At 36.0% G+C, this 20,296-nt stretch overlaps 1 long non-coding RNA gene across 1 annotated transcript in view; it reads left to right on the top strand.

Moving 5' to 3' along the window:
• The window catches only part of LOC141494745 (uncharacterized), a 215,610-nt gene that overhangs the window by 171,136 nt on the left and 24,178 nt on the right, over positions 1–20,296 (top strand). The window contains exon 2 of the long non-coding RNA XR_012470556.1: positions 17,424–17,518. This is a non-coding gene — a long non-coding RNA (uncharacterized LOC141494745). The remainder of the gene's footprint in view (positions 1–17,423; positions 17,519–20,296) is intronic.

Below are 20,296 nucleotides of genomic sequence, written 5' to 3'. Positions count from 1 at the left end.
CTAACTCTTCTCATTAGAAAAACCTTTTCAAGTTTAGTAAGATGACATTTCTTTGGAGACAAATAGTTGTGACAAAAGCTAATATCTGTTCTCCTGTTAAACTTCAAAAAATTTTTTTAAACCAGACTTATGATTTCATCGATATAGGGAGCTCCTTGGAAGAACTCTCACTACCTAGACAGATTCAAACCCTCAACACCTGGTTTAGTAGCAGCTCTATAAATTCCTAGAGAAACAATTATAATAATGATAAGTATTTGTGGAAGACTGTCCTTGAATGCTTCTTTGACAGAGTTTATCATTCTTCTCACAGCAGTAGACTCACTACCTTCAGACTTTTGAGTCTATATCCACCTATATTCCAAGGGGGTATATGCCAGACTTGATTTTTATTCTGTTGAGTTTCCTAATATCATAAGTTTTTAATTGATATTCCCCCATAACTTTGTAGATTTTTTAAAGGTAGAATGTTACAATGTTCCCCTCAAACTCTGATCAGAATGACAGATGATTTTAAAGAGATGATTAGAGGAAGAGCGGTGAGAACATGTGACTAAATAGACAAGCTGGTAAGGATTTTGTTGATTCAAAACTGTCCTTATCCCTTATAAAGGGGTCTGCAACTCCAGAGGAGGCTATGAGACCTGACAACAGCATACTTAATAGCCTCCCTTTTTTGGTTCTTAGTAAAACTAACACTCTATGTGATAAAAATAGACACTGAAATGTAAAATGAAAAGTCTTCCAGATGCAAAGTAAACTTTTCACAGTTTAGGAAGAGTTTGATGATTGAATAGCCCAAAGACCTAGGAAGAGAACAATAAGACAATCAATATGTCCTTGGACACTTGTTCAGTCCTGTTTTGTTTTTGTTGTTGTTTTTGTTTTTTCCAGCCCTGTCTGAGACTTTAAGACCTCATTTAGGGTTTTCTTGGCAAGATACAAGAATGGTTTACCTTTTCCTTCTTCACCTCATTTTATACTTGAAAATGCTGAGGGAAAAAAGAGGAAAATGACTTGCCTAGGGTCATACAACTAATAAGTATCTGAGGCCGAATTGAACTCAGGATGATAAACTTCCTGATTATAAACCAGAACTCTATCCTTTGCTCCAATAAGCTGCTCCAGAACATAGACCATTCTAAAATCTTTCTCCCAGTCCATTTATCTTCATAAAACCTAAAATGAGTCTAGGAAATATAATTGGACTGAGACCCAGAGATAAAGGTAGAGTCCTTCATTGAGGGAAGCCACCTCTGAACTAGGAAGGATATGTCTTGCCTGGAGGTAACATATTGCATATTTGGAAGCCAATGGAGAGAAGCTTCTCTGAGCCCGAGGCTAAGAGTCTAGATCCTTGCTGAGAAGAGCACTGTACCAGTCTTTGTGATACCACATGCAGCCAACCCAGAGGCTAGAATGGCAAAATCAGCAACTTTAAACAATGAAGCCAAGGATTCCAGGAGATACTGAGGAGCCTGCAGCCTCTCTGAATAACCTGCCTAGTCCATCTCAGCAGCAGCTGAGTCCATTGAGGAGTCAGATTCATAACTGAATGTGCCTGATCCATCCTAGGAGGGGACTGATGCATCTAGATGAGATTCAATGGAAAGTGAGAAGCCAACCCAGCTGAGTAACAGATTGAATGGTCCATTACCAGTGCCATGCCCTGCTGTAAACTTGGTGAGGCTCTCTAGATAAAGGACATAGGAAATAGAAGAGCTGGGAGTTGCCTTAGCCATATGTGTTCCCTATATGTTGGCTTTGTTTCCATTGTTTTCTTTTAAGTTCATGGCTACTTTTTCCTCCCACAGACTTTGTGTCTTTGTGGTAGAGGGTGTACCAGGTTTTAGAGGAGATGTTTTATAACCTCTTGCTATACCATTTGATGCTAGAGAATTGCTAGTAGAATTGCTAGTAAAATTGACTAGCTGTCGTTAATGGGAGTTCAGTGTTATAAGTATAATCTTTCATAAGGTACTCTTAGAACGCTGAAAGTGCTGTTAGCCCTGGTGTCAGTGTGAGTTGAGGGAACAAGTCCAGAAAGGATGTTTCTTTTGGAATTAAGAAGATATGATTTTGCATCTAAATTCCAGGGACCATAGAGTAGGTTATGAGAAGCTCTTATTTGTACCTATAAGAAAATCCCAGAGAATTTTTAGAACTTTTGTTTTCTCTGATTGTGGCTATTTCTTATAGTATTTTCTTTTCTTACAATCATGCCCCCAACCCAGTTAACTTTTTTCATTCACTGTTTTACTCCTTACAATGATGCAGTCACATCTTGATTTCTTTCATCTCTTCCCTCCCAGTCTCCTTAGCTTCTTTTTCTCATCATATCGAGAACTTGAAGCTAATAAGCATATGACTTCATGTTAAGGAAAGAGAGGAGGGCTATAAAAGAGTTATTAATTTGTGATCTTAATGCTTCCTTTTTATAGACTTTGTATATGTCTACCTTCGTATATTAGAAAAGCACTTCTTTCTCTACTTACAGAATTTATGTTTGAGGGATAACACATTTGTATTGAGCTAGAATTTCTCCTAAAAGTCAATGTATGTTTAAGTCTTTATTAAAGACTTCTCTCCCTTGAGATAGAAGGAAAATTTTGACTCACAGGTGTAGAAAATACAAGGCCCCACCATGTTTATCATATGTTGATTATAAAAATAAAGCACTGACTTGTATTTTAGCAATGCCCACTGGATTCAAAAGGTCCCCAGGGTTGTTAGTCTTTCATAAATTTTACTGAAAGATTCACATAAATGGCAGCTATGTGGTACAGTGGATGGAGCACTAGTCCTGCTGTTAGAGTAGAGGGACCTGTCCCATTGTGGAGTGGAAAATGATTAAATGGTGTTTATAAGACAAAGGGCATGTTTGAAACAGATGGCATGAATTCAATTCAGTCCAGGTGGTGCTTAACCTAGGGAATATTTATTTATTTTTTTCCAACCTAGAATCATGCTGGAAATATTTTGATATATGTGTGGTGAGTGCAAGTCCACAGAGCCCATAAAATCTTTTGTCCTGGACATACTTCAAGAACAATTAGTCCCTTCATTAGCAGGGAACTCTCAGAAAAACCTGAGAAGTCTTACATGAACTGATGCAAAGTGAAATGTATTGTGTACACATTAATAACAATATTATAAGATGATCAACTGTGAATGACCTATCTTTTCTCAGTAATATAATGACCCAAGACAATTCTGAAAGATGAATGCTGAAGAATGCTATACATCTTCAGAGAAAGTACTAATCATTTTCAGAATAAAGACTAAATCATTTTTTTATTTTGTTTTTCTCTTGAAGTTTCTATTTTTGTAAGGGGGAAGGAAATGTTTTCCATCAGTATACATTTATAAGTGATATCAAATTGTTTGCCTTCTCAATGAGAAGGGCGTAAGGAGGGAGGGAGAGAATTTGAAACTCAAACTTTTAAAAACCAATGATAAGGGGCGGTTAGGTGGCGCAGTGGATAGAAGACCGACCCTGGCATCAGGAGTACCTGAGTTTAAATCTGACCTCAGACACTTAATAATTACCTATCTGTGTGGCCTTGGGGAAGCCACTTAACCCCATTTGCCTTGAAAAAACCTTAAAAAGTGATAAAAAATTGTTTTTACATGTAACTGTGGAAAAATAAATACTAAATAAATTAAAAAATAATAAGAAGTTCAATCAGCCTCCAAATTGTTGAACAGGTTACAAGAACTTTCAGAAAATTATGAGATAAGAGCATCAAAAGTGATAAGTAATATATGGTTCCATGACCCTATCCTTAGGGTCATGGTAGATTGTGGAAATTGAAGTAAAGAACCTTATCTACCTATATAGGTGCGGATGAAGAGTGATAAAAGAAAAACAAAGAAATTACAACAGGGTACAATATCAAGACTTCATAAGGCCAGGATTTGGGGGGTACATCCTTTCCATCTAGAAGTTCAAGACAGGAATACCCTAACTGTATTATCTGTCATAAACTCAATCAGTTTCAGTGGACTCTACAAACATTTCTCTCAATGCCAGGTTATAATGTTTGTCCTTCATTTTTTTTTGAGGAAGACCATGACATCAGGGAGGTGATGCCATGACAAGCACATGAATTTGGTTTGAGTAAGGGTAGCTGTGCAAAGTCACATATCTCACTTTCTCCTCCAGAGCCATCTTGGTCCAGTGGTCAGATATGAATCAAGATGACTGGAGATGGCCCTGGATGTGGGGCAATCAATGTTTAGTTACTTGCCCAAGGTTACACAGCTAGCCAAGTGTCAGAAGTTGGACTTAAACTCCTGTCCTCCTGATTCCAAGGCTACTGCTCTATAAACAATTGTACAAAAGCCCATCAGAGAGTAATTGAGAATGTGTTTTGAAATCCTAAAATATCAACAGTGAGAGGGAACGAAAAATAAAATTTTGATTTTATCTTACCATGTTTGAGTAAGAGAATTGCAGACTGAACTTCTCTGTGTGGTAGTTCTATTTCATTTAACCTTGTTGGGTTCTGCATATTGATTGCCACCTTTGTTGATCATGGCTAAGAGTTTGGACAAGGCAATTCATGTTACTAAAGCTGCCCACTGCCCAAGATTAGGCTTTTGGTCAAGTTGTCCCTTTTTTGGGGGTGGGGACAGCCCCTTTTGAGGGAAGGAAAACAATGGTGACTAAGTGAGGACAGTCCTGTCATACCTTCCATTGATCATCTTTCCCCATCTTTTTCACCAGTTCCATTCAATCACTTAGAAATAATTCAATAGTAGCAAAATTTACCTCATAGAGCATTCTAGTAAGCAGTCTGCCAACATTATTCCTTTGCTTGATGGGTTGATGATTCATCAGCATGAATACTACATTAGACTTCTAGCATCAGTTCTATCTTCTAATTCAGTAAATCTGCTACAAAATGTGTATATGATTCAAGATTAAATAGGATCATAGACAAACAATTGTATACAACTATTGGCCCAAAGAATCCCACCCTACATATCAAGTTCTGACATTCACAATTACTGCCTTATGGTTTGGACTATCTTTATGAATATCTTATAGCTGATAACTATTTCCCAATTCATTTCAACCTTAGCAAGTATCCTATTAATTTGCAACTATAGCATAGTAGATAATAATTGATTCTTTTTTGTCCTATGGCCTCCTTTGAAGTCTTTTTCTTGCCATCCAGACACATTCCAAATCAAATAAAATAGGACAAATTAATAACAACAAAAGTTCAACTATCAGAAGTGTCTATTAATTTGTCTCAGGTTTAGGGTTACAGTCTTGATAGATTTTACATTTTTCAAAGAACTCTTGTCAAATAGGAAGAGTTTTACTTTCTTTTCCAGATCTAGATCAGGGTGGCAGCATCTGTGAAATTATGCTGTAAAATCATTAGAAATCTCAATTCTCTGGCAGTGTACAATTCTTATTTGGGGCATGTTTGATTGGGGAGGAAGAAGAGAAAGAAAGTAAGAGGAAGAAGAGAAAAAGAGAGACAGAGGAGAATGGGGAAAGAGAGAAGAGAAATAAAGCAGAGTGAAGAGAAAGAGAAGTGAGAGATTACATGATGCATATTTTTTATATGATCAAGGTGTTTGAATGTTGTTTCTTCCAATTGAATTTATATTTAAATATGCTTCTTGAAGGCAACAAATGTTCTTTGTCTTTCTTTTTCTTTTTAACACTGGAATCTGGAACCTAGCAAGCATTTCATAAATGTTTACTTACAGACATTTATAAAACATTATGCTATAAACATATAAAACTGATGTTTTAAAACATATAAAACAATGGAATACATACATGGACCTATATGTATGTACACACACACTTTAAAATGTTCATGAGCTAATCTTCTTAGAGTCATGTAAACCTTTATAGGATTTTTTGCACCATATATCTAAGATTTGACAGTGATGGGTAAACATTAGAAGGAAGGGGAATAATAAGATCCAACATTTGTATAAGTATTTTCAGGTTTGTGAAGGACTTTTGTCTAATTTAATCCTCACAACAACCCTGTGAGGCAGGTTCTATTCCTCATTTTACAGTTGAAGAAATTTAGACTGAAGTTAACAACTTACACAACTTACAAATGGTAGAGGCAAGATTTGAACTCAAATTTTCCTCATTCTACATTCCACTTTTTGTATATTCTCCAGGGAGAGGAGGTTTTAGTTTCAGAATTTTTCTTTTGCACTCCAATTGATTTGGCAAGTTCTCAGTATTAACTTTTGGTCATTTGGACTAGTCAGTCACTGACATAGTTAACTATGCAAGAGGCAGTCACTTGTCTTTCTTTTCCTCTTAAAGCTGGGTAATCACTACCAGGAGAATTCTTTGTTTAAAGTATCTTCCTACAGTCCCTGCAATATTAACTCAATAAAACCAAGAGTATTCATCAAGTTCTTATTATGTGACACACATTGTACTAGACTCTAGGGATACAAAGACAGAAAAAAAAGAAGTTCCTGCCTTTGAGCATCTTACAATTTCTCTTTTTTTAGTGGTTATCTAGAATTCTTGGGTCCCAATTTTTAGCATCATCATCATCATCTATTCTTGTAGTCCTGTAGTATGGACATAGGACTACAATTAGTTATATTCATTCTTTCTAATTTTGGAAAGGGAAACAACTAATGTGTGCATCAACCAAGGTTAGATATATAGGAAGTAGCTATATAATCTAGGCATATGAATAGCATTAGAGATGCCTAGATTCCCCAAGAAAGGAGGCAGCTTAAAAACCCAAAGTTTCCCATTACTAAAGACAAACTGGATGGGTAATAAGTAAGAGTAAGAGGTTTAGAGTTTACTCAGCTTATTCAATTCAGCCACTTCTGAATACATCTGACTGTGTTATCTATCATTAAACCTGAACTCCATTTTGTCTATAAGGTTATAATGATAACCCTGTCAGATACCCTGCCGAATCTGAGGGATGTCATATCCATGGCATTCCTCTGTTCTGCCAGTTTAATAACTGTCAAAAAAGGAAATGAGGTTAGTCTGGCATGACTTGCTTTAATGAAGCCATACTGGCTCCGAGTGCTACTCCTTCCCTTTCTAAGTGCTCACAAACCATCTGTTTAATAATCTGTTATAGAATTTTATTGGGGATTGACACCAACTTTACTGTCCTAAAGTCTGTTAGAGGACTTCATTCTCTTCCCCTTTTTGAAAATCAGGATATTTGCCCATTTCTAATTCTGTGGTGCCTCTCCTGTTCTCTCATTTTCTTTTAAGACCAACAATAGTGGTTTGGCAATCAGGATTGTAGTTTCTATCATTACCTAGAGAGAGAGTTTGTCAATGCTAGGGGACTTGAACTCATTAAGGAGAGTTAGCACTCACTTAATTTTTTTTACTAATCTTAGGTTGGGATTTCAAACCATTTTTGTTCCATCTTTGTTCATTCTGAATATCATGTTCCTTGGCAGGGAAAACAGAAGCAGAAAGGAGTGAAGTAGTTATATTTCTTAGTATTTGGATAGATGATAGATAGCATTTAATAACAATAATAATAGTTAAAGTTTATATAGCACTTTCAGGCTTGCAAAGCAGTTTACATATTTAATTGATTTGACCTTTTAGAACAGCTCTGCCAGGCAGTTACTATTATTACTCCTCATTTTAAAGATGGGGAAATTAAGATACAAAGAGGTTAAGTGACTTGGCCACGATCACACAGCTAGAGAATATAGGAGGCAGGTTTCAAGGGTGTGTGTGTATGTGTGTGTGTGTGGGAGAGAGAGAGAGAGAGAGAGAGAGAGAGAGAGAGAGAGAGAGAGAGAGAGAGAGAGAGAGAGAGATGAGATGAGATGAGATGAGATGAGATGAGATGAGATGAGATGAGATGAGAATGTTAAGGGAGAGACTATTATGCCAGTTGTGCTAAGTATTGGCATTGTAAGTAAAAGCCAACAAGACAGTCCTTGCTTACATTCCAATGGTGGGGCATGGAGACAACATATGAAAAATAATTGGAAAACTGGAAGGGAAGAAAGAGGGTAAGGCAAGTCTTCTTGTGAAAACTATGGAGAAGTCCATAGTGAACCAAGCCCAGCGATTATAAGATTTACACTGCTGTACTTATTCTGTCCAAATTTCTCATTTTGAAGATGAGGAAATTGAGTTTCAGAATTGAAATGACTTATTCAAAGTCAAACGGGAAATCAAAACTGGGCTAGGATATTAAACTATTTCATTTGGCTCTATTTCCTGCACCCTTCCAATTATCCACTTTTTCTTAGCCACTTAACTAAAACCTTTTCTTTTCCTTGGGAAGGACATGAAGCAGAAGAAAACTATATTGCACACTAAAACATGATCATATTACAAATGAAAACCTATCCTTTAAAAAGTATTAAGACCATAACATTTTTAAGTATATTAAGTGATTCCTAACTTCCACCTCCTCTCATTTTAGCATAGTCTTGAATTTAAATTTATTGATCAAATACATTAATACTGTATTTCAAAGGCCTGGTAGGGTGGCATTCAACTCTAATCCCTGCTAGTTGAGGATGTTGAAGCTAGGACATTCATTGCTTGAGTTAAGATACATTTTGCTAAGCTTAAGTTAAGTCTGTTATTAATATTAGCTTCCTAGAAGGGTCACCAGATTGTCTAAGGAAAGGCGAACTGACTCAGGTTAGGAAAAAAAGGATCAAAGCTTCTGTATCCATCATATGTGGGGTAGAGCCCTTGAATAGGCATAGATAAATAGGGAGACCTGCCTCCACAAGTATAGGATTCAAGGAATTGTGATTTTATTAGTGTGGATGGCCACCATTAACACTTTTTAATTTTTAATATTTTATTTTTTTCCTCCAATTACTTTACTACCACTCTTTAACATCTTATTCAATCTGTGGCACAGCTGAAAAATAACTCATAGCTAATCTTTTGATATTCTCTCATTGTGTTGACCCAGCCCTTGTATATCAGAAATATACTTGGGTCACTGGGTCATACACAAGGCAGTCAGCTCATGAAACCTGATAGAACTCATGTTTTGTTGGAAAAGCTTTCAAAAATCCAGAATTATCTTTATTTGTAAGGACACATCAGAATAGGACTTTTGTAGGAAGTGATACAAAGAAATGAATAAAAGGGACAAAATATAGTCTTTGACCCAGTTGGTTAGTCAGTCAACATTTATTAAGCACCAGGCACTCTCCTAAGGGCAGGTGATACAAAGAAAGGCAAAAACACAATCCCTGCCCTCGGAGAACAAAATTCTTAAGTGGGAGGGAAGAGGAGTTAACATGAAATGAACTGTACTTACAAGTTATATGCAGTCAAATAGAAGATAATCTCAGTGGGAAGGGAAGGTCTTCCTTGAGGCCTGGGACCCATTTTATATCTCCCACATGGTCAAATTCAGTGCTTTGCATAGCACCTTGAGTATTCAATAAGTTAATGAAAAATGTTCATGCATTTTCTTCTCTTTCTCCATTCCTCCATTCCAAAGCCATCTTCTGACATTTCCCTAATTCTCTGATCAAAGGTTCTTAACTGGAGGGGTTTGAGAACTTTAAAAAAAATTGTACCTATTTCACTTATAATCCTATGCATATATTATTTTATATATTTGACATTATTCTGAAGGTCTTCATAGATGTTGCCATTCTACCGAAGGGATTCCATGACACAAAAAAGATTGAGAACCCATGTCCTGAGTTCTACTGACTCATAATCTAGAAGAGATACCTGAGATCCATCCTTGAGAAACAAATTCTTGATTCACCTTTGTGCCAAGATGGGTATAACAATACCAGAGATTTTGGAAGAGATTTTGCCAGCTATCACCCCGTGGTGTGCTGTCACATATTTAATAACAAGCTCTATCATAGGGTGGGGGTGGAGAATGTACAGTTTATACTCATATACTTATATAATAAGTTTATATTATTGTTTCTCCATAAATTTTCTAAGTTTATAAATCAACAAAACAATGTCAATCCATGATTTGTAGCATTAACTAATTTTAGATGTGTAAATGCTCACCTGAAAATTTAACAATCAGTTCCTGAGAGCCAGTACCAGCTGATTCTAGAATATTCCTTCTATTATAAATCTGGTAGATAATGGCATGTGGTAGATCAGGAAGAAATTATAAGAGAGAATAATAGCAACTCACTTTCATATATTAGTCTGACATTTACCAGGCACTTTATATCCATCATCTCATTTGAATCTCACAACATCCTAGGACATAGATACTATGGGTATCATTCCAATTTTACAGATAAGGAAGCTGAGGCTCAGAGAAGTTAAATAAGTGTATAAACATATTCAAGTACTTTATGCCAAACAATCTCGAGTGCTACAATCATGGTCACATAGCTTAAAAGATTCAGAGATAGAATTTGAAGGCAAGCTTTCTTGAATTTAGAAATAATACTCTGAGTATTCCATAGGATCTCACATGCAAGTGCAAGGTTACAAAATTTTGACTGACACCCTAAATTGACCTTTGATTTCATTTGTATGAAATCAATGATGAGACATTTTTGCATAACGTTTTGCTGCCCTAAAGTGGATGGGTACTCTTTTGATGTGTTGAGTTGTCTATTACCTGAGTCTTCAAGAGTCTGGATCTGAAGGAAGAGCTGGATTCTCTTGGCTTCTAAACTTTTTTCCAGTCCTGGGATTTGATGATTCATAGTTCTTGCAACACAATATCCTGAAATATAAATTTATGGCTGGACCTAGTGGTTTTAACTCAATTACATGGACCAGAGCCTCTCTTTATCTTGGCTTTCCTGCTTCTGCTATTTCTTAGAAGAATCTGTGGAAGTTCTCTGTGTTAGGTCTGGGAGAGTCCATAGATGATCTGTTCCTCTTGTACACAAGAACCTGTAGAAACAGACTGATTTTACTTTGGGGTGTCAACACTCTAAGTATCTTATTACCTTATGGGTTTGCATGAAAATGTGTTCATATGTATTTTGGCAGAATGCATAAGTGCCTATTAAAAGTATAAAGGAAGAGCTGTGTGAAAACAGTGATTAGATAGGAAGATCAAAGGCAGCTAGGTGATGTGATGGATAGAGCATTAGACTAGGGAAACTTGGGTTTGAAGCCTGAATTAAATATTTGCTAAATCAGTGACCCTGGGAAGATCATTTGACTTCTCTGGGCCTCAGTTTCCTCATCTATAAAATAAGGGGGCTGGACTTGATGATTTCGAAGGTCCTTTGAAGTTCTAAATCTAGTTTTCTGTGGTCCAATTATTTCTACTACATGGAAGAGTCAAAGGTGGCTATAGTGCTGGATAGCTGAGGCAGGAAGAGATGAGTTCAAATGTTACTTCAAATACCACTGTGTCTGTGCAGACTCTGAACAAGTCATTTACTCTCATTCAGTCTCACTTTTCCCATTTTTAAACTGGGAATAATAATCATTCCTGCCTCACAGTGTTGCTGTGAAGATCAAATGAGATAATATAAAAGTAAAGCATTTTGTTTAACTTGAATTACTGCATACCCTATTTCCACATGTATTCTAAGACATTCCAATGTATAAGACACACCTTAATTTGGGGGCTCAAAATTTGAAAAAAAAGTATTATTTAAAATTATTGAATTCAAGTTTTATTCATCATAAAATTCATACAATTCATCACTGTCAAAACTCCCATCACATTAGCTCATCCTCATCTGTGTTTGATGATGAATCACTGTCTCAGGAGAAGCTCTGACTGCTCTCCTGCCTGTGCTCTGGTCTGTGGTTGACCACAAGCTCTCCCTGTGCAAGGCTGGTGCATGAACATACACAGTCCATTCTGTTTCATGAATCTGAAGCACCAATTGTGTCCTTTGAAATCAGTCACTTCTTTTTCATCAACAATTCTTCTTGCCTCATGCTGAACCATTTTTGTGGATGCAGGATTCCAAGGGTCCTTTGCTCTTCAATCCATCTCTTCAATTCCCTCTCTAACTCAGGCCACTTGGCTGACTTGCCTCTTATGGCCTTCTTCTGCCATGGCATTTTCAATAGTGTTTCTTCTCCCCATAGCCAGTCTTGTATTGTTTTCTCAGTTGGAGGAGGATCAAACTTATGTTCATTTCCATTCACTTTTGCAAACTGGATCACTTTGAACTTGAATTCATCCCTGTACAAAAAGTTTTTCTGAGCTATTTCTGGGCAGAACGTGGCAAAATATAACCTAATATACCAGTAAAAATGCAAAACAATGAGTACAAAGACAAGCAGGGAAAGTGGGAAATGTAAGTAAAAAAATCTACAACCACTGTATAAGATGCTCCCAGGTTTTAGATTCCAACTTTTTCAAAAAGGGGTGTGTCTTATTTATAAGGAAATATAAGTGTTTACTATTATTATTATTATTATCATCATCTTTATTATGATCAAATTTACTAACTTCTGATGGGCATAGGCCTTTTTTTGTCACTGAGGGGTCACTGTCACTGATAACCCTGCCCCAGCATGGGCTAGATACAGAGACAGACTGATAAATGTTTAATAACAGGCTCTCTGAAGCTAAGATGTACATTTGACATGATTTTAAGTTTCATTTGCAATTTTTATTTTTGTTAGATCACTTTTTAAAAATCTAGACAATCAACCAAACAAAAACAGTAAGGTTCTGATTTGTAGCTTTTGCAGATTGCCCCCTGAAATGTTCACACTGAAAATGTAACAATTAGCTGTCCTGACAAGAACAGGCCCTGGCACTTCTGTGGATGGTTGCAACCTCTCCCTAGTTGAAAGTTGGATTGTTTTCAGTTAGAATCCTCACCTTGGAACTCTTTTCTATGGGACTCACCCAAAGGTGCTTCATCCTCAGCTTCCTTGGATTATCCAAGGTCCTCTATCTCTCCAAGGTCACAGTCTATAAGAGAGGACACTACTAAACGTTTAGGTTGTACGTAAGAAGCATTTTATCCATTCTCCTTTCCTGACATATCTCATAAATATCATCTACTTCAACACACAAGGCCTCACGACATTGCTGATGCAGGTGCTCCCTCCATCAACATGGATTAATAAATGACTTAATGAGTTGCTGCGGCCAAAAGACATTCATCACCTGCTGTCTAACCCTCTGAGGATGAGACTCTGAATTTGGCAAGCTGGAGCTGGAATAAAAGAAGTATAGTCCACTGCTGTCCCTGAATTTGACGCTGTTCCAACTTGAAAGGACCTGCCACCTGTACACTGCTTAGACATAGCCCTCAAGGGCTCTCAGTCTCCTCCAAGCCACACTGAGGCATCTCAATAGGCAATGAGTTTATAGATGCCAATATACATGGTATACTGCTAATAGTTAGGGGGGAAATGAATTTGAGAGAATGGGGGAAAACAACTTCACTTACACATGTTCGGTAAAAGAGGCCAGGGCAAAGAAAATGTTTTCATGATTTTATATTCTCTCCTAATATCCAACATATGAGTTCTGGGAAATGGTCCAGAGCTTGCTATCTTTAAATAATATGTTAAGATGTAAGAAATTAGAATGAACCCAGATTTAGAACAGTAATTGGAAAGAAAAATATGTTTGAATAATCCATTGGGAATCTAGGTAAGGTCTGAAATCATTATTCAATATGAAATTTATACATATATCCACACATATGTATCAATTCAAATGTATACATTTAGTTTATATATTATAAAATATCTAATTTATACTATATATATATATATATATATATATATATATATATATATATATGTATATGCAGCAACTCACATTTAAATATTAGTTCACCATTTACCAGGCACTTTATAACCATGATCTCATTTGCGCCTCACATCTTATGATGTAGATGCTATTGGTATCATTCAATTGTACAGATAAGGAAACTGGGACTATATACATACACACAGACTCACACCCCCACCCCTCCATCCCCCACCCCCATATATATATATATATATATATATATATATATATATGCATACATAAACATATGCTTATGTGTGAATGTGTGTATAGAGAGACAGAGAGAGAGAGAGAGAGAGAGAGAGAGATGAAATGACCTCTGCCAATGCATGAGGGTACCATCTTAACAACTTATGACCTGAATTACTTAGAATGCTAAGAGGCTAAAGGACTTAGACGCTCAAGTCCTAGAGACCAAGGACTGTGTTTTGCTTTTCTTTGTATTCTTAGCATTTACTATGGTATGGGACACCTAGTAGAGATTTAATAAAACCTTATGCATTTACCAATTGACTAATAGGATTGTATGAAGCACTATGTAGCAGAGGTCCTTAAACCGAAGTATATCTGATTTCAAAGCCATAGTTCTAACCACTATCCCATGCTGTCTCTGGAAAAAATAATATGATAAAATACATATCTTCAGTTGGGGAGGTGCTAGAATTTGCTTTCATGGTCCCCTAGTTAACAGGCTCAGGGTTCCGGCATTTTGTTACTGTAGTTGTTAATCACTCCAAGGATCTACTTACTCTTCAGGTTTGCATGAACTCAGGAGGTGGGTCATGGACATGGGATCACTGTCTATTTAAAACCTTAAATATCTAAAACTAAACAGTGTTCCAACTGGGACTTCTCCATTGCCAAGAAAAGCATAATAACCAACTGTTTGGTTTCACACATGATAATCATATTAAAGCAGCCCAGGAGAACAGAGCATTTGTCTTTTATTGTATAGCAGGGCTGTACCAGTGCTTCATTACTTACCAGGCCCAAGGATCATGGGATTTAAAACTGAAAAGGATCCCAGAGATCATCTAGCCAAACATGATTAATATTTCAAAAAAACCCCTGTGATTCCATAATAATAATAATTCCATAATAATACTCAGATAACTATCCCTCATTCCTTTGTAGACCATGTTCCCAAACTAATCATGGTCTCTAAAGTACCAATGGATAACCTTTTGATAATGGATATTTCCAAGTTTAAATACCTTTCCTACATAATGAAAACACAGAACTCTTTAGAAAAGACCTTGATGTTGGGAAATGAAGACAAACGGAGAAAAGAATGACAGGAGTTGAATGGATAGATAGTGTCATGGAATCAATAAACATAAGCTTGGATGGTCTAAGGAATACAGTGGAGTATACCAAGTGATAGAAAGTAGAGTGCTACAAGGTCATGAAGAGTTGGACACAACTGAACTACTGAAAAATCACATCAACATCTCCAAACTCACTAGCTTGCTTCTTAGGTAAAGAAACAAAGTCAATTAATCATTGGCCTATTCCAAAATCTTTCCAGCATAGCATGACCTGTCACAGTTTGTTCTGCTGGAGTAGCTATAATGTTCCCAAATCAAATTCAGAAGTGAACCTAATGGGACATATCTTTAACAGAAATTTCCTTAAATGTGAGTCTACTTTCTTCAGGGATTGAGATGGTAAGGGGGAGAGTCTGCCTCCAGGTATGTTGGGGAAATACTTTGTAACTTCTGTTTTTACCACATCTTTATTATAACTATCAGTCATTCAGTAAACACTTATTAAATGACTATTAAGTCCTAGACATAAATCCTGGTTAAATGCTAGGTTAAATCCTGGGGATACAACAAGAAGAAATAAGCAAAAGAAATCTTTGATCTCAAAGAACTCAGTCTAAATACCTTAACCCTGTATAATACAACAACTATACCTAGCTTTGTAAAAGTTTACTGGTGTAATTGGTTAAATCAAACTGGGAAGAATACACCAGAATGGAAGTTTGATACTATAACATTAAATATAACCCCACAGAGATGAGTTAGAGCCAGTTTCCACGAAATTGTAAGAGCCAATTGTTAAAATTTTAGTGAGACTGGAAATAAGCAAATGCTACAAATCAGGGTTTGAGTTATTGTTTTATTCATTGTCTAAGCTTAATAAAATATTCGAGAAAATGTTAATTATATGAATTCAGCTTAAGAAGAATGTCCTGTGCACATTTTGTTCTAAAGAGATGATTGTTAGGCATTTACGAGTACATCTTTTTTTTTCCTCTAAACCCTTAGGGACTACTCATAGAATCCTAAGGAAATATTTGTAGCCTCATTCTAGGGGATCTAACTCAACTATGAGAATAGGTGTTGGGAAAAGAATCTTTAGAGTTTATAAATGAAGCATAAACATGGTTAATAATGTGATTGAAAACATTTCTTTGACTGGGATGAAGAGGACTTGAGAACTTATTTCTTTTTTTAAAAAATATTTATTTATTTTTATCTATATGCACATGTGTATTTTTAAGTTACAAAATTTGCTTCTACCCTCCCTTCCCACTTCCCTCCCTTTGGCAGCAAACACCCAGATTAGCATTGTAAATACGTATTTTGATAAACATATTTACAAATTATTGGTAATTTTTGGTATGAGGAATTACAATTAAGGCAAAGAGATACATAAGAGATAATTTTTATAAAGGATTCTTCAGATTCAGAAGGGTTATTGTGTGTGTGTATTTTTTTTTTTGTTTTGTTTTGGTTTTGTTTTTCTTCCTCTAGAAGAGGATAATATATACTCTATAGCCAGTCTAATGCAGTTGTCCTAACTCTTTGGACTGCTGAGAGGAGCTGCTTCCATCAGGGTTGTTCAACTCACAATGTTGTTGTTGATGTGTACATTGTTCTCTTGGTTCTGCTCCCTTCAGCATCAGAACCTGTAATTCATTACATGTTTCTCTAGAGTCTGACCCTTAATGGTTTCTTATAGAACAATAGTATTCCATATTATTCATGTACCATAACTTGTTTAGCTATTTCCCATTTGATGGGCATCCCCTCAAATTTCAATTCTTTGCCACTACAAAAAGAGCTGCTAAGAATATTTTGGAACAAGTAGGACTTTTCCCTTTTTTAGATACAATTTCTTCTGTATATAGATCTAGAATTGGAATTGCTGGGTCAAAGGATATGAGCAGTTTTATTGCTTTTTGGGGCATAGTTCCATATTGTTCTCCAGAAAGGTTGGATCCATTCACAACTCCATCAGCAATGCATCAATGTACCAATCCTCCCACAACCTCTCCAGCATCGATCATTTTCCCTTTTCTCATTTTGGCCAATCCGATAGGTGTGAGATGATACCTCATTGTTGTTTTAATTTGCATTGCTCTAATCAGTAATGATTTGGAGTACTTTTCACTATATATATATATATATATATATATATATATATGTATATATATATATATATATATATATATATATGTATGTATGTATTATATATATGTATAGCTTTAATTTCTTCATTTGAAATCTCTTTGTTCATATCCTTTGACCATTTATCAATTGGAGAATGGCTTATGACCATATAAATTTGATGCAATTCTATATATTTTAGAAATGAGACCTTTATCAGAGCTCCCAATTTTGAAGATTGTGAATCCCAACTTTCTTTCTAATTTTGGTAGCATTGATTTTATGAGAACTTATTTCTAGCAGAATAATTTTTAATTTTTTTTTTTAGTGAATACATCGCCATGTGATGAATCTCCTTAAATCTGATCTGGAAAACTCCTCTGAGGGCAGTGAAATTAAGACTGATGAAACCACCAAGTTGGAGTAAGTTACCTCTCCTCTATGGGATTCATATTTTTGTAAAATAAAGGGATTGGAGTGGGTGACTCTTATCTTTTCTATCTCTGAATTTATGGTCCAAGAATGATTGTGTTGATTTTTATCTGCTTATCTCCTGAGTCTACCATAGTGCCTTGTACACATAAGAGACCCAATGTTTGTTGAACTGAATACACATGAAGAATAGCATCAGAGTTCAGTTTACTTCTATTCAACTAATATTTGCTAAATGCCTACATCTTGGGGGCAGCTAGATGGCATAGTGGATAGAGCAGTCCTGGAGTCAGAAGGAACTGAGCTCAAATCCAGCCTCAAACACTTAATAATTGTCTAGCTGTGTGACCTTGGGCAAGCCACTTAACCTCATTGTCTTAAATAAAATTAAAAAAAATAAATGCCTACATCTTATACATGAGGAAACTGGGACTGGAGGAGGTTAAATGACTAACTCGATGTCACAAAACTACTTAATGTTAGAAATCTCCCATTATTATAGTATTCTTCCTGCTATTTGTACCTACTTCCCCTTTCCTTTAGTGTTCTCTCAGTAGAGGGAAGGGATCTGCATGTTGCAACCCAAAGTCAGTGAAAAGAACAGCACGTATAAAAACGACCACATTTTAAGCCCCAACATTTTATATAATGGTGAGAGTTTATTGGGTAATTATTTATAATTAGAGAATAATTTTCTTCCTTCATTAAGAAAATTAGGTCAGCCAGTATTGGTGGAGATCTTATAAATTATACATTCTCTTTTTCCTCAACATGATTTTTGCATTTCCATACCTAGAGGAGGAGGATCTGGTGAATTAAAGGGTAGTAATTCACTTAAGTTAAAAGTGGAAGTCAAGTAGAATATGAACTTCTTAAAGCTAGGGACTGTTTCATTTTTTTTGTTATTGTGTACCCAGTGCCTAGGTCACATACTTGTCACATAACAGGTGTTAAAGAAATTCTTGTTGAATGTAATGGAATTGCTTGTGCATATATTTCCTGTTGTCAATGAAGAATGAACAAGAGGGGTCTCTAGACAATAGCCAGATTAGTGAAATGTCTCAAGATCTTTCCATAGAAGAATCACTTGGAGGGAATGCAGTATGGTTAGCTTGAAGACAATACAATAGAAGAAGGATATGGTAGCTGTCTTCAGAGACCATCATAAGGAATATTCTGCTTGTTCTGATTGTTCTGTTTGTTCTCAAAGGCAGAGCTAGGAGCAAGAGATAAAAGTTGCAGACTGACAGATTTAAATTTTTTATTTTTTTTTTAATTTTTTTTTGCAAGGCAATGGGGTTAAATGACTTGCTCAAGGTCGCATAGGTAGGTAATTATTAAGTGCCTGAGGCCATATTTGAAATTGGGTCTTCCTGACTCCAAGACTGGTATTCTATCCATAGATTTAAAATCTTTATTAAAAAAATTTTCAAAAAAGAAAAATTCCAAGAAGTAGAATGAGAATCCCAGAAAGCAGTTTTCCCTGAAGTCATATTAGCTACTTTTTCACTTCTATATCCTGCTATGACATAGACTGAGACAGAGTCTATAAAACTCTTCAGCTCACTTCCAGACAAATAGCTTTCCAGGTATTCTTCAACCCTGAAGTTTGTTGATTTATTGATTTCAAAAGTATTTTATTATCACTCCTGATATCAATGAACCTCCAGTCTATAATACCCCAAGAAAAGTCTCTGGGATCAAGCAGAGCTGGTGTTTCCTATCCTGGAGGACTTGACCTCAAAGGGCTTGGGTTCTTTCTTTTTGGTTTTGACCTTAAGCCCAAAGTAACTCTAGGGAAATTTCCAAAGTTCAGATAAAGCTTTTGTTTAAGATCTTAAAAAAAATTGGTAAAAGGGTCCTTTCTAGATAAAGTACTCAGTGTTCAATGTGTGTATCAGATATAGGACAACCATTTATTTTCTCCTTCACAGAGACTGTTCAGGATTGCACATATTAATTAAAAAATATTGTAAAAATCCCATTTTGTTCATTATACTCATCCTGGAAAGTGGTAGTTGTGGAAACATCTTTGTGGGATTCTTAAACTGGTATTTCATTTTTACTTCAGGACTTCACTCTCCAAACAGTACACAAGATCAAGATCTGGCCATAGGATGTTTAGTGGTTCTTCAGGATAATATTGACATTGGATAACTTTGTCACAAAGCATATTATTGTGGATGATAGGCTCAAGGAATCATATATCAAGAGCTGAAGGGATTCTGAGAGACCATATAGACCAATTGCCTTATTTTACACTTGAGAAACTGAGGCCCAGAGACATTAAAGAACATATTCAAGATTACACATAGAGTAATTTAGAATCATAGAGTTGGGATTTCACATGGACATAAACATATATAATCGAGTTAGAGTTGGGATTTCAACCCTGGTCCTTAGTAATTCTCTTTCTATGCTTTTACCATACCATCTCTTCCTTATGTTCAGTCAGTGCCCAAATAAGGAACTCTCACCCATGAAGTCATTTTTGAGGTTGGAAATTTCTATTTCTTAACATCACTAATCATTGTGCATTCAGGAAAGACAGGAAGCAACCAAGGACTTAACTTTTAGTCTCAGGTCCTCCTAAACAAAACAAAACAAAACAAAATATGTGATTTTCATAGTCATGCTTATGCTGTAAGATGACATCACTGGATAAGAGAGAAAGAAGGGAGTTGGCAGAAGAGAGAAATCCTCTCCTCTTCCTCTTTCTCAAAGCCTAAGGGAGAGGACTTATATGTAAAAGACAATGTGGGAGTTCAC

The sequence above is a fragment of the Macrotis lagotis genome, chromosome 8 (genome assembly GCF_037893015.1).
Source record: "Macrotis lagotis isolate mMagLag1 chromosome 8, bilby.v1.9.chrom.fasta, whole genome shotgun sequence".
NCBI lineage: Eukaryota > Metazoa > Chordata > Mammalia > Peramelemorphia > Peramelidae > Macrotis > Macrotis lagotis.
This window is presented reverse-complemented; position numbering and strand designations above follow the sequence as displayed.